We start from the raw sequence: 14,429 nt of genomic DNA on the forward strand, positions 1-14,429 counted from the left end.
TGAAGACCAAGGAATTAAAGAATCGTATTTCCATTCCTCGTGATCTACTTTTATGTACAAATTATTAACAGCGTTGCAAGAACCGAAATCTCTAACCAAGACACAGGTTATCTATGAGCAATGTATTTGAACAAGGCATCTGTACGACGGAATGGGAAGTTCAGTGCCACCCCGACAGAACCCTTTTCGTACACCGTCCACAAGAAATTCAATGGCCCTTTCGATCACTGACCCCTCCTGGAATGCACTGTGCTTCCTGCTGGGTGGTTATAATTGAAGTGAAGCTACTCACAGAGGTCCAGTTTGGGCTGTAATTACCGTATGGCACCGAAACTTGGTAGATATGCTAATAAGGAACAGATTTTCACTGGGAAAAATTAGTTCCAATTTTGGACACCAGGTGCAAATCTGGCGCTGTACATTGTTTGGACATGCTAATAAGAAACAGATTTTCACTGTGAAAAAATTGGTTACAATTTTGGACACCAGGTGCAAATCTGGCGCTGTACATTGTTTGGATATGCAACAGATTTTCACTGGAAAAAAATTAGTTCCAATTTTGGACTCCAAGTGCAAATCTGGCGCTGTACATTGTTTGGATATGCTAATAAGGAACAGATTTTCACTGGGAAAAAATTAGGTCCAATTTTGGACACCAGGTGCAAATCTGGCGCTGTACATTATTTGTATGACTGTATGACATCCTCGCTGTCAATTGACAAGCCTTAACTAGAATGAACAATATGGCTATCGCGAAGAGAGACTGTGCGCTGTTAGTCAAAGTGTTTAATGGCAACGGCAGCGATTACAGTGCTGCACTGAGAGAGTATAGCCGACTGAAAGGTCTGAGGAGACGCCTGATACCATTAAATGGTGTAAAGAAGATGATAATGAAATTCTAAAACACTTGTGAGCTTGGTTTGACATTACGGAAGATGAAGGAATGTTACCCCAGTGGAAGGTTGCTGTTGTTGTAACTGACCTTATAGACGTGACCGGATAATGCCAAGTGCTCGCACAGCGTCACGAGAACTGACCATCCCATGGTCAACAGTATGGAAAGTTCTGGGGTCTATATTACGCTGGTATCTGTGCAAGATTCGTACGGTGCAACAACCGATACCTCATGATCTGCAGAAACGTTCTGAATTTGCTTTTCGGTTTATGGTGTGATCAAAGTTGATGACATGTGGCCGGGCAATATTCTATGGAGTGACGAGATATATCTTACACTACAGGGTGCAATAAATACACGGAATTGTCGAATTTGGCTACTGTTAAGCCGCTTGTTGTGCACAAAGAGCCGTTGCACTCTCCATATGTGACTGTGTGGTGTGGATTCACAAGCACTTTTATTCTAGGTCCGTTCTCTTTTGACGAAAATACAACCCAGAAGGCGTGTCAGGTGTATCGTGATGTCTGTGCGTTTTCGAGACCTCATTGTACAGCACATTATTCCTATTTTGGATGAGCGCACTCTGTGTGGAAATCACTGTTTTCATGCACGACGGGGCAACACCTCCTGTCGCTCGCCTGTTGAAAGATCTGCTTAATACAACCCTGAACGAAAGTGTTAGTTACAGAGGCTTCCCAGATGCATGGCCTGCAAGATCACCTGATCTGAACCCATGTGGCATCTGGCTCTGCGGATATCTAGAAGAAAGCGTTTACGAGGGATACGTTCGGTTTCTACCTGGTCTGATGGCCAGTAAACAGGAACACATTGCTCGGGTGCCACCGTAACAGCTACGGCCAGCTTTTGATCACGACCTTTTACGGATGCAGCATTTCATCAACGTCTGGTGCTCATCCTGAACAAACGGTGTAGGTTGCGGTTGATAATGAAATCAAAATTATGCGGTTCTCACTTGTTTGACCTTTCCCCGTCCCTAATCCATTGCATATGAAAACATTCCTACACCTCTTTTATGGATTCACAGCGCCAGATTTGAACCCGGTGGCCAAAATTGGAACAATCCTTTTATAAGTGTAAATCGGTTCCGCATTTACGCATTAGCAAATCTACCAAGTTTCACTGCCTTGCGATAATTACAGCCCACACTGGAGATCGGTGAGTAGCTGCACTTTAATTATAATCACCTTGGAGAAGAAACTATTACTGCACTCTATTACACTTTCTTCATTCCGGCACATAAGTACTCGATCATGCGATACCTTACAGCATCTGGAAAATCGGGGACCACATTTTATGAGTCTTTTTGTAACCATTTGAAAAGCTTGCGTCCTGAACAGTTAGCGGCTCCTACCTGTGAGTTAACCAGCAGAACAATTTTACTCACAGTAACACGTCTACGTATCAACAGATTCACAGTTTCGTTCTAGATGTTTTGCATGATCTCGTCTTTTACTTGACATTTGAAAACCGACGGTTGTTATTTTTTTCTTCTTTTTTTTATATGGGACAAGTTACCACTAGCGGGGCTGTGACATTGCAAACGCAGCAGAAAATCTCGATCACCATACATCCAGGCCTGGTACCAGGTCATTTTCTTGATCTCAATGATGAGAAGAGGTGGCTTACGTGCCAAAACAGTGGGAGACTAACTACAATAAATATATACTGCCCGTTTCACCTATGCAGTATCTGTCACCGCCTACAGCCAGCTACAAGACGTGTTCCAGGCCAGTCATCAACCTGAAATGGTTCATCTACCTGTTGATACTACACTGAAAAGCCAAAGAAACTGGTACACCTGCCTAATATGGTGTAGGGCCCCCGCGATCACGCAAAAATTGCCTGGAGGTGCTGACTGCCAACGGGAAACATTATGACTGTTATACTTTTTGCGCGGAATAAATAAACCCATGTAACTGCTGTTCCTCTGACTTTCCGTCGGACATCCACCTGGCTCCTTGAACCTGCCGCCCTGCTAGTCGGCACAACCAGTGGTGCAGTACCCAATGTCACCCGTCATCCTGACCCCCGCTGTACAGGAATGACATACAAATTGACCAAGCAGCATATTCTATTTTGTAAGACACGGTGGAAGGTATTGATAAAATAAGTACAGCCATTCAGTATTTTTTGCGACTTGACATAGGCTGAAACTTCCTGGCAGATTAAAACTGTGTGCCGGATCGAGACTCTAACTCAGGACCTTTCCCTTTCGCGGGCAAGTGCTCTACCATCTGAGCTACCCAAGCACGACTCACGCGCCGTCCTCACAGCTATACTTCTGCCAATACCTCGTCTCCTACCTCCCAAACTTAACAGAAGCTCTCCTGCAGGAGTTTGGAAGGTAGGAGACGAGGTACTGGCATAAGCATAGCTGTGAGGACGGGGCGTGAGTCGTGCTTGGGTAGTCGAGTTTTAATCTGCCAGGAAGTTTCATATCAGCGCACACTCCGCTGCATAGTGAAAATCTCATTATTGACATATTCTTTTCCTGAGTGGACGAAAATATATTTCCAAATAAATTTGAACATCATGGAATTGAGGGTAGAGCAAAAACCTGTTTTCAGCCATATCCAGGCAGTTTCATACTTGAATGCTTTGGACCGCTTGATGATGTCATGATCTTGGTTTTCCTTGATCATTCCAAGTGAAAGACGACATGTTTCCTACTTGTTGGTAACGACTGACAACCTACTCCTTTTTTAAGCTTTTTACGAGGCCATTCAGTAAGTAATGCAACACATTTTTTTCTGAAAGCAGGTTGGTTTCATTCCCGATTCCAGTACCTCATATTATTACCCACTCTTTTGCCTAGAAAAACCTGTTTTGCAACATAATTTTTGATCAATACGACAGCTTTACGCCACCTCACTGGGAGGGACTGTACGCCTGCACGGTGTCACTGCACTCGCCGACGCCGGAGCCAACGTATTACTGCATCAGTAACATCCTCATCGTCCACCTGCTGCTTCCCGCGGAAGGCATCCTTCATTGGGCCAAACAGTTGGAAAGGGGAGAGATCTGGGCTGTAGGGTGGATGAGGAACCCATTGGGCACATACCTTTGAGTACCCCAACTGGTACACAAGTGTGTCACCACTATCAACAGAGACGCCCCATTGAGCAAAGTTGTGTTTGATTGTGATCCGTCGATTACCTCGAACGAGAGTGTCCGCACGTTCCAACACTGCATGAGTCACAGCTGTGTGCGGTCGTTCGGCACGCGGGAGATCGGACAGGTTAGCGCGACCATGTTGCGATGGGGGACAGACGCCTCGCCCAGTGACTCGCCATGTCTTTGTTCATTTCCAAGTCTCCGTAAACATATGCGAGCGCCTGTGAATATCTGCGATGCTCTAGTTTTCCGCCAAAAGAAACTCAATGACAGCTCTCTACTTGGAACGCACCTTCGTTACAGACGGCATTTCGAAGTCTACGTTTAGCGCCTCCATCTATTGGAACTTCATGAAACTGTAGGGGCTGAAGCGGGAGAGTGAGCGTTGTTCCGTAAGAAATTCCTCTTTTTTTTCATGCGAAACTGGCCGAGAAAAAAAAGTGTTGCGTTAGTTATTGAACGCCCCTGGTATATTGAACTAAATTCTTAGGATCTTTCTTATTTTGTACTATTCTTTTCCATTTCCGTATTTCAAAGTTAAATGTTTGAATACTTGGATTTTTTCTCTTGCAAAGTTCTGTATGTCTTATGACGGGTTTTACGAACGTCTGTCACTATCTGTTTTTAAAACCCCTCTGAGACAAAAAACCTGTAGACAGTTAACAATTATACATGAAGATAGTAACTGTTCTCGAAAGAACAGAAAGCATTGGTGACCGTGCAGCTTCTCTAGAGTGAATGATAATTAATTGAAACCCTCAACTGCCGACAGGTGCTGTTGATATACCTCAATGGGGACAGCTGAAAATGTGTGCCTCGACCAGGTCTCGAAACCGGGATCTCCTGCTTACATAGCAGACGCTCTAGGCATCTTTTTTTCTTTTCTTTTTGCATTTTTGTTCGTAGTTGATCGTTGTATTTGATCGTTGCGGACGTCACATGACATCCGTTCAAGTTCGTTGTTGATCCTTTCACTCAGTGTTACATTACAGAGGCCAACCAGCTCTCTGACCGAAAACGCTGAGCTACCATGCCAGCTCCATCCGAGCCACCGAGGACACAGATGAATAGCGCGACTGCAGGGACTTATCCTTGCACGCTTCCCGAGAGACCCACATTCCCAACTGTGTCCACCACCTACATACGTAGTGTTCTTAATAGATATTTGCCCATCCACTCATTACTCGCGCCAACTAAGGTGACGATTCCCGTAAGACTTCGGGGAACCTGTGCCCATTCGCACAGACGAAGGTTAATCGCCGGGTAGCCATTTAACTATATATGAAGATAGTAACTGTTCCCGAAAGAATAGGTACCTTTGATGACCGTGCAGCTTCTCTAGAATAAATGATAATTAATTGAAACCTTCAGCTGTCCCAATCGAGGTGTATCAACACCTATCGGCAGCTGAGGGTTTCAATTAATTATCATTTATTCTAGAGAAGCTGCACGGCCATCAACGGTATCTGTTCTTTCGGGAACAGTTACTATCTTCATATATACAGTGTTATTACAAATGATTGAAGCGATTTCACAGCTCTACAATATCTTTATTATTTGAGATATTTTCACAATGCTTTGCACACACATACAAAAACTCAAAAAGTTTTTTTAGGCATTCACAAATGTTCGATATGTGCCCCTTTAGTGCTTTGGCAGACATCAAGCCGATAATCAAGTTCCTCCCACACTCGGCGCAGCATGTCCCCATCAATGAGTTCGAAAGCATCGTTGATGCGAGCTCGCAGTTCTGGCACGTTTCTTGGTAGAGGAGGTTTAAACACTGAATCTTTCACATAACCCCACAGAAAGAAATCGCATGGGGTTAAGTCAGGAGAGCGTGGAGGCCATGACATGAATTGCTGATCATGATATCCACCACGACCGATCCATCGGTTTTCCAATCTCCTGTTTAAGAAATGCCGAACATCATGATGGAAGTGCGGTGGAGCACCATCCTGTTGAAAGATGAAGTCGGCGCTGTCGGTCTCCAGTTGTGGCATGAGCCAATTTTCCAGCATGTCCAGATACACGTGTCCTGTAACGTTTTTTTCGCAGAAGAAAAAGGGGCCGTAAACTTTAAACTGTGAGATTGCACAAAACACGTTAACTTTTGGTGAATTGCGAATTTGCTGCACGAATACGTGAGCATTCTCTACCGCCCAGATTCGCACATTGTGTCTGTTCACTTCACCAATAAGAAAAAATGTTGCTTCATCACTCAAAACAAGTTTCGCACTGAACGCATCCTCTTCCATGAGCTGTTGCAACCGCGCCGAAAATTCAAAGCGTTTGACTTTGTCATCGGGTGTCAGGGCTTGTAACAATTGTAAACGGTAAGGCTTCTGCTTTAGCCTTGTCCGTAAGATTTTCCAAACCGTCGGCTGTGGTACTTTTAGCTCCCTGCTTGCTTTATTCGTCGACTTCCGCGGGCTACGCGTGAAACTTGCCCGCACGCGTTCAACCGTTTCTTCGCTCACTGCAGGCCGACCCGTTGATTTCCCCTTACAGAGGCATCCAGAAGCTTCAAACTGCGCATACCATCGCCGAATGGAGTTAGCAGTTGGTGGATCTTTGTTGAACTTCGTCCCGAAGTGTCGTTGCACTGTTATGACTGACTGATGTGAGTGCATTTCAAGCACGACATATGCCTTCTCGGCTCCTGTCGCCATTTTGTCTCACTGTGCTCTCGAGCGCTCTGGCGGCAGAAACCTGAAGTGCGGCTTCAGCCGAACAAAACTTTAAGAGTTTTTCTACGTATCTGTAGTGTGTCGTGACCATATGTCAATGAATGGAGCTACAGTGAATTTATGAAATCGCTTCAATCATTTGTAATAGCCCTGTAGTTAAATGGCTACCCGGCGATTGACCTTCGTCTGTGCGAATGGGCGCAGGTTGCCCGAACTCTTACGAGAATCGTCACCTTAGTTGGCGCGAGTAATGAGTGGGTGGTCAAATACCTATTAGGAACATTACGTATGTAGATTGTGGACAGTTATGAATGTGGGTCTCACGGGAAGTGTGCAAGGGATAAGTTCCTGCAGTCGCGCTATTCATCTGTGCCCTCGGTGGCTCAGATGGAGAACATCGACTGATGTGTGGATCTGCCGCAGATGTGTGGCAGCTGATTCAGGAGATGCTTGCTTTTCTTTTACGTACGGCACCCCATGCCATTACACCGAAATCTCTTCTGTTCCCAGATGAGACGTACTTCCCACGTACGAAGACCAACTCTGTCATCTGGATAAAAGGCCTATCGATCTCTTATTTGTTCCATGAAGGTGATAAGAGTGTTCTTGATTTTTGGACGTTCCTGCAAGATCGCTTTACTTTTCTCGTGCACCATCCACGATACCGTCAGTACTGTGCCAACTTTTTGGGTAGTGCCTTCTTCGAGCCCCCCTGCAGCTGGGGTGTCCCAGGTATGAGGTGATTTGAATGAGATTGTGTAATACCAGGACTCGATCCAATATATCGGCAAATGCAATACTCTTCGTGAAGACGTATCTGGAACATACCTGACTGCCTTGGCGGGACGCGGATACCATTTTGTCTGTTCTGCCAGGAGGGCGTTTTCTTTAAATTCTGTAATTCCCTTTTTATTTTGTTTGTTATTGATGGTAATTATACATAATTGTTTTTCGCCTGGAGGGCGTCCTATGCGATCTCACCAAATATATAAAAATAAATAAGTAAGTATGATACATGATCTGAACACAAAACCTGATATAGAAAAATTATACTTATTTACATTTTCAAGAAATATTTATTTTATCTTATGCAGAAGGCTGTCATTTATTTTAAAACACCAGAGATTTTTATTTTCTTTGTCATAAAAAACATAATTCAGTTTTTGAATAAAAAAAATTAAAAAAAGATGGGTAGAGCGTCTGCCATGTAAGCAGGAGATCCCAGGTTCGAATCCCGGTCGGGGCACACATTTTCAGCTGTCCCCATCTAGGTATATCAACAACACCTGTCGGCAGCTGAAGGTTTCAATTAATTATCATTTAGTTTACAATTGTTTTGCTGTTATCGTACCGATCAGGACAGGTTGCTCCTCCTCTCTCAACTTCTTATTACAACAACGACTCTAATCCATCAGTCCAGCATCAGCAGCACAGCACTTTTGCCTAAGCAGATAGAGGCGTTGATGGGTCATGTACGATTTCGGACCTAAACTACAAATTGAAAAACAAGCAGAACATTTTTCCTTCGCACGGTTAGGCTGACACTGCACTGTCAGCGACCGACCGGAAGTTGGGCAAGCGCTGTTCTCTCCGACTCACGACACCACTCCACACCTGTGGAACAGGATTCCATATCAGGCAGGCTGCGTCGTTGCCGACACGCCGAAAATGAGTTTTCTTTTTTGTGAAGGTGTCCGGTTAATTAGAAGAAACTGTGAAATCTTTGTTCCGTTAGCATGGCGTCAGCCTGGCTTTCACGATAGATTTAAGTTTCCGTGTACGTCGCCGTTCCCACTGATTAAATTGCACACATTGAACATCATCTGGACTGGAAACCAGTCCTTTCGTTACTACTCTCATATCCCAGACGACCAGTTTCAAGCTCTGCTATGGAAGTAATGTTTGTTGCCAGTATTTGGCTTATTACCACTGTGTTACGGTCAACTAATAATAATCTGCTTTCTAAGCCACATTGATGAAGGTAGTCTGCGTCAATTATACCTTTTGTTGTATTTGTTGTAATGACACACCATTCAAAACTGCTTTTTAAATCTAAATCAAGATCCAATAACTCTGATCCAATTGCAGGATAAAGTTTGTAGTCTGTCTCTTTAACCTTACCTTTGACACACACTGGCATAACGGAAGCATTAGCACCGCCGTCAACCAGGAAAAGTAACCCTGAAGTTTTATCTCTAATAAGCAACCGATGTTGGCTGCCTGGTATAACTGTTGCGGTAGAACACTCAGCCGCTACCGTGTATGCCGATTGGAGTTTCCCTCACCAATAGATTGGCAAGGTTGGACACACTTCTCAGGTCTGCATTTTGAGCCATAACGAAAATCAAAGTAGCAGTTCGTGTTGCGACCTCAGCTACGAGAACATCGTCGCGATTGATACTGTCGCTTCCTAGTTCTGAATTTTGAAGCTCTTCGATTCTTACCAAAAGGCCTTTCACTCATATAAAAGAATCGCATGCCACAGGGGACACTTCCGTTGAAGTTGATTGAGTTCTCTGAGTGCATTGCATTTCCGTCTTACAGTTAGTCATTTACTCTATTTTGCTCACATTTTCTTCGGAAATTATTAAAATATTTCGGCTGCTATCAATAAGTTTACCTAGACAGAGAGACTTTAAAATTTTATCTGAAACGTTTGTTCCTCCACAACCTTTCATTTTCGGAAGCAATTGATTGGATTTCATTCCACTAATTAGTTGCTTGACTTCTTCACTTTCCTTAAAGTCATTAACAGTCTTTCTCTCGCTAACGAAATTTGTTTCTTTCGTCACTGTTCATAAGATCTCATACATTTTTGACAAATCGGGGCTCCAACTGTGGTAACAAGTAACTGAGTTTGGTTGCTTCAGTCGGTATTTCCGCGATTCTGAATTGTACTTCGATCTGATAAAACTATTTATCAGGCTTTTCAGCACAAAAGGGAGGAAGTTTCACACTAACTTTGTTCCTTTCTATTTTAGTTTCACTTTTTGGGATATTACTGTTCATGATAATTTCCATCATATTTGTTTCTTGTGCAGATCACGTCGGAGTCATACGTTGATTACCCTATAGTACAATTAAACACAAAACACACTATTTTAAATGCAAAATATTATTTGCAAACTACCATTTCTTACAAAGACAAAAATCTCACGCTTCCAACAGAAAAATTTATGTTTCGACCTTCTATTACACTGTGCGTTTCAAATGTCATTTGATTTCCAGGAAAAAGGAAGTCAACACAAAGAACTATTTACAGAACTGTAGGTTGTAAACATGAGTGTAACCCAACAGGCTGTTCGAGAGTGGAATGGCAGGGAAAATGCCTGAACGTGGTTCAAATGAAACCTCTGCCAGCCACTTAACTGTCAATTGTAAAGCAGTCATATATATGCAGATGTAGATTAAAACTTTTTAGAGGCCATTCGTTGTTTTGTGTCAGTTCCTGACTGAATTTTTTTTTTTAACTAGGCGAGGGTAACATATATTTTTATGAGCTACTTTCTCAAGGAGAAAAACGTGTAAGTGTCGCAAAAAGCTTAACTGACGTAGTGACATGTGGCATTTCGGCTATGAGGATTATTGAATAAAATTACCATTTGCACGCGTATTGTGAATAAACAAATGTACTGTGTCAGAAAGTGAGAGGCAGTATAATGAGGCTGCATTAGTGGAAGTCGTGGAGAAAAATATCGAGACCAGTAGTTAAAGTAATTCTGAGTTATTCGAGCTGGGAACCGAAACAGTCGTGGCTAAAAGGGAGGTGGATGCAAATTCTGAAATCACAGAAATTTCAGGAATTAGTGCAATATAATCTTATTTCGTTGACGAGACAGAGGAAGAGAAAAATATTAGCACACCAAATTAGTGCCTTTGACAAGATGATATGCTGAATAAAGGAAATAGGACAGAACGAGAATCTACACCGACAAGTACTGTAGACCAAGGAGGTTTGGATAAGCAGACGCTCCTGACAACACTGTGGCTAAAGTGGTTGCTAATGTAGCTAAAATGAAAAAAAGATAGATGGAAACGCAGCTAGAACGGAGAAAAAGGTAGGTAAAAACACTACGTATCTTGCTAAAACGTTAAGAGGAAAAAGCGGCCGACATGAGACAAGTAAAAACTCAACGTAATGTGTGTGTCTGGATGATTAACATGATTAACTGAACAAAATTAGACAGAGACACACCTTTCATTACTTACTTAATGTTCTGCTATATATTTACTGATTTTTTTTTCTATACGCTTGTCATGTATCCGATTTGTGTGATATTTTGCGTTACATAATTGGTTAACCTTTTGATACTAATAATAACATATCTGTGTGGTTATCATTAACTTAAGTCAAGTTGTAAATTGATGTAATTCTTTAAAGGGTGAATGAGTTAGTGTGTTGCTTTATTGAAAAAAAAGGTTCAAATGGCTCTAAGCACTACGGACCTAACATCTGAGGTCATCAGTCCCCTAGAACTTACTTAAAACTAACTAACCTAAGGACATCACACACATCCATGCCCGAGGCAGGATTCGAACCTGCGACCTTAGCGGTCGCGCGGTTCCAGACTGAAGCGCCTAGAACCGCTCGGCCACACTGGCCGACAAAATAGAGCAAGGTCACAGATGTTGGGTCGAATGTTTTGGTGTTTAGCGTTGTCTTCTGATCTAGGTTGGGTATTTGTTAATATCATGGGATTCGTGGCTGTTATTTTTGACTAAATTTGGATTATTTATAACAGTTAAGGACGGCAAATCCTCCCCCCATGAGCCATGGACCTTGCCGTTGGTGGGGAGGCTTGAGTGCTTCAACGATACAGATAGCCGTACCGTAGGTGCAACCACAACGGAGGGGTATCTGTTGAGAGGCCAGACAAACGTGTGGTTCCTGAAGAGGGGCAGCAGCCTTTTCAGTAGTTGCACGGGCAACAGTCTGGATGATTGACTGATCTGGCCTTGTAACATTAACCAAAACGGCCTTGCTGTTGTGGTACTGCGAACGGCTGAAAGCAAGGGGAAACTACAGCCGTAATTTTTCCCGAGGGCATGCAGCTTTACTGTATGGTTAAATGATGATGGCGTCCTCTTGGGTAAAATATTCCGGAGGTAATATAGTCCCCCATCCGGATCTCCGGGCTGGGACTACTCAAGAGGACGTCGTTATCAGGAGAAAGAAAACTGGCATTCTACGGATCGGAGCGTGGAATGTCAGATACCTTAATCGGGCAGGTAGGTTAGAAAATTTAAAAAGGGAAATGGATAGGTTAAAGTTAGATATAGTGGGAATTAGTGAAGTTCGGTGGCAGGAGGAACAAGACTTCTGGTCAGGTGATTACAGGGTTATAAATACAAAATAAAATAGGGGTAATGCAGGACTAGGTTTAATAATGAGTAAAAAAATAGGAGTGCGGGTAAGCTACTACAAACAGCATAGTGAACGTATTATAGTGGCCAAGATAGACACGAAGCCCATGCCTACTACAGTAGTACAAGTTTATATGCCAACTAGTTCTGCAGATGATGAAGAAATTGAAGAAATGTATGATGAGATAAAAGAAATTATTCAGGTAGTGAAGGGAGACGAAAATTTAATAGTCATGGGTGACTGGAATTCGACAGTAGGAAAAGGGAGAGAAGGAAACATAGTAGGTGAATATGGATTGGGGCTAAGAAATGAAAGAGGAAGCCGTCTGTTAGAATTTTGCACAGAGCATAACTTAATCATAGCTAACACTTGGTTCAAGAATCATAAAAGAAGGTTGTGTATATGGAAGAATCCTGGAGATACTAGAAGGTTTCAGATAGATTATATAATGATAACACAGAGATTTAGGAACCAGGTTTTAAATTGTAAGACATTTCCAGGGGCAGATGTGGACTCTGACCACAATCTATTGGTTATGAAATGTAGATTAAAACTCAAGAAACTGCAAATGGTGGGAATTTAAGGAGATGGGACCTGGATAAACTGACTAAACCAGAGGCTGTACAGAGTTTCATGGAGAGCATAAGGGAACAATTGACAGGAATGGGGGAAAGAAATACAGTAGAAGACGAATGGGTAGCTCTGAGGGATGAAGTAGTGAAGGCAGCAGACGATCAAGTAGGTAAAAAGACGAGGGCTAGTAGAAATCCTTGGGTAACAGAAGAAATATTGAATTTAATTGATGAAAGGCGAAAATATAAAAATGCAGTAAATGAAGCAGGCAAAAAGGAATACAAACGTCTCAAAAATGAGATCGACGGGAAGGGCAAAATGGCTAAGCAGGGATCGCTAGAGGACAAATGTAAGGATGTAGAGGCTTGTCTCACTAGGGGTAAAATAGATACTGCCTACAGGAAAATTAAAGAGACCTTTGGAGAAAAGAGAGCCACTTGTATGAATATCAAGAGCTGAGATGGAAACCCAGTTCTAAGCAAAGAGGGGAAAGCGGAAAGGTGGAAGGAGTATATAGAGGGTCTATACAGGGGCGATGTACTTGAGGATAATATTATGTAAATGGAAGAGGATGTAGATGACGATGAAATGGGAGATATGATACTGCGTGAAGAGTTTGACAGAGCACTGAAAGACCTGAGTCGAAACAAGGCCCCGGGAGTAGACAACATTCCATTAGAACTACTGACGGCCTTGGGAGAGCCAGTCCTAGCAAAACTCTACCATCTGGTGAGCAAGATGTTTGAGACAGGTGAAATACCCTCAGACTTCAAGAAGAATATAATAATTCCAATCCCAAAGAAAGCAGGTGTTGACAGATGTGAAAATTACCGAACTATCAGTTTAATAAGTCACAGCTGCAAAATACTAATACGAATTATTTACAGACGAATGGAAAAAAGTGGTAGAAGCCGACCTCGGGGAAGATCAGTTTGGATTCCGTAGAAATGTTGGAACACGTGAGGCAATACTGACCTTACGACTTATCTTAGAAGAAAGATTAAGGAAAGGCAAACCTACGTTTCTACCATGTGTAGACTTGGAGAAAGCTTTTGACAATGTTGACTGGAATACTCTCTTTCAAATTCTGAAGGTGGCAGGGGTAAAATACAGGGAGCGAAAGACTATTTACAATTTGTACAAAAACCAAATGGCAGTTATAAGAGTCGAGGGGCATGAAAGGGAAGGAGTGGTTGGGAAGCGAGTGAGACAGGGTTGTAGCCTCTCCCCAATGTTATTCAATCTGTATATTGAGCAAGCAGTAAAGGAAACAAAAGAAAAATTTGGAGTAGGTATTAAAATCCAGGGAGAAAAAATAAAAACTTTGAGGTTCGCCGATGACATTGTAATTCTGTCAGAGACAGCAAAGGACTTGGAAGAGCAGTTGAATGGAATGGACAGTGTCTTGAAAGGAGGATATAAGATGAACATCAACAAAAGCAAAACGAGGATAATGGAATGTAGTCGAATTAAGTTGGGTGATGCTGAGGGAATTAGATTAGGAAATGAGGCACTTAAAGTAGTAGAGGAGTTTTGCTATTTGGGGAGCAAAATAACTGATGATGGTCGAAGTAGAGAGGATATAAAATGTAGACTGGCAATGGCAAGGAAAGCGTTTATGAATAAGAAAAATTTGTTAACATCGAATATAGATTTAAGTGTCAGGAAGTCGTTTCTGAAAGTATTTGTATGGAGTGTAGCAATGTATGGAAGTGAAACATGGACAATAAATAGTTTGGACAAGAAGAGAATAGAAGCTTTCGAAATGTGG

Source organism: Schistocerca nitens, chromosome 2 (genome assembly GCF_023898315.1).
Source record: "Schistocerca nitens isolate TAMUIC-IGC-003100 chromosome 2, iqSchNite1.1, whole genome shotgun sequence".
Lineage (NCBI taxonomy): Eukaryota > Metazoa > Arthropoda > Insecta > Orthoptera > Acrididae > Schistocerca > Schistocerca nitens.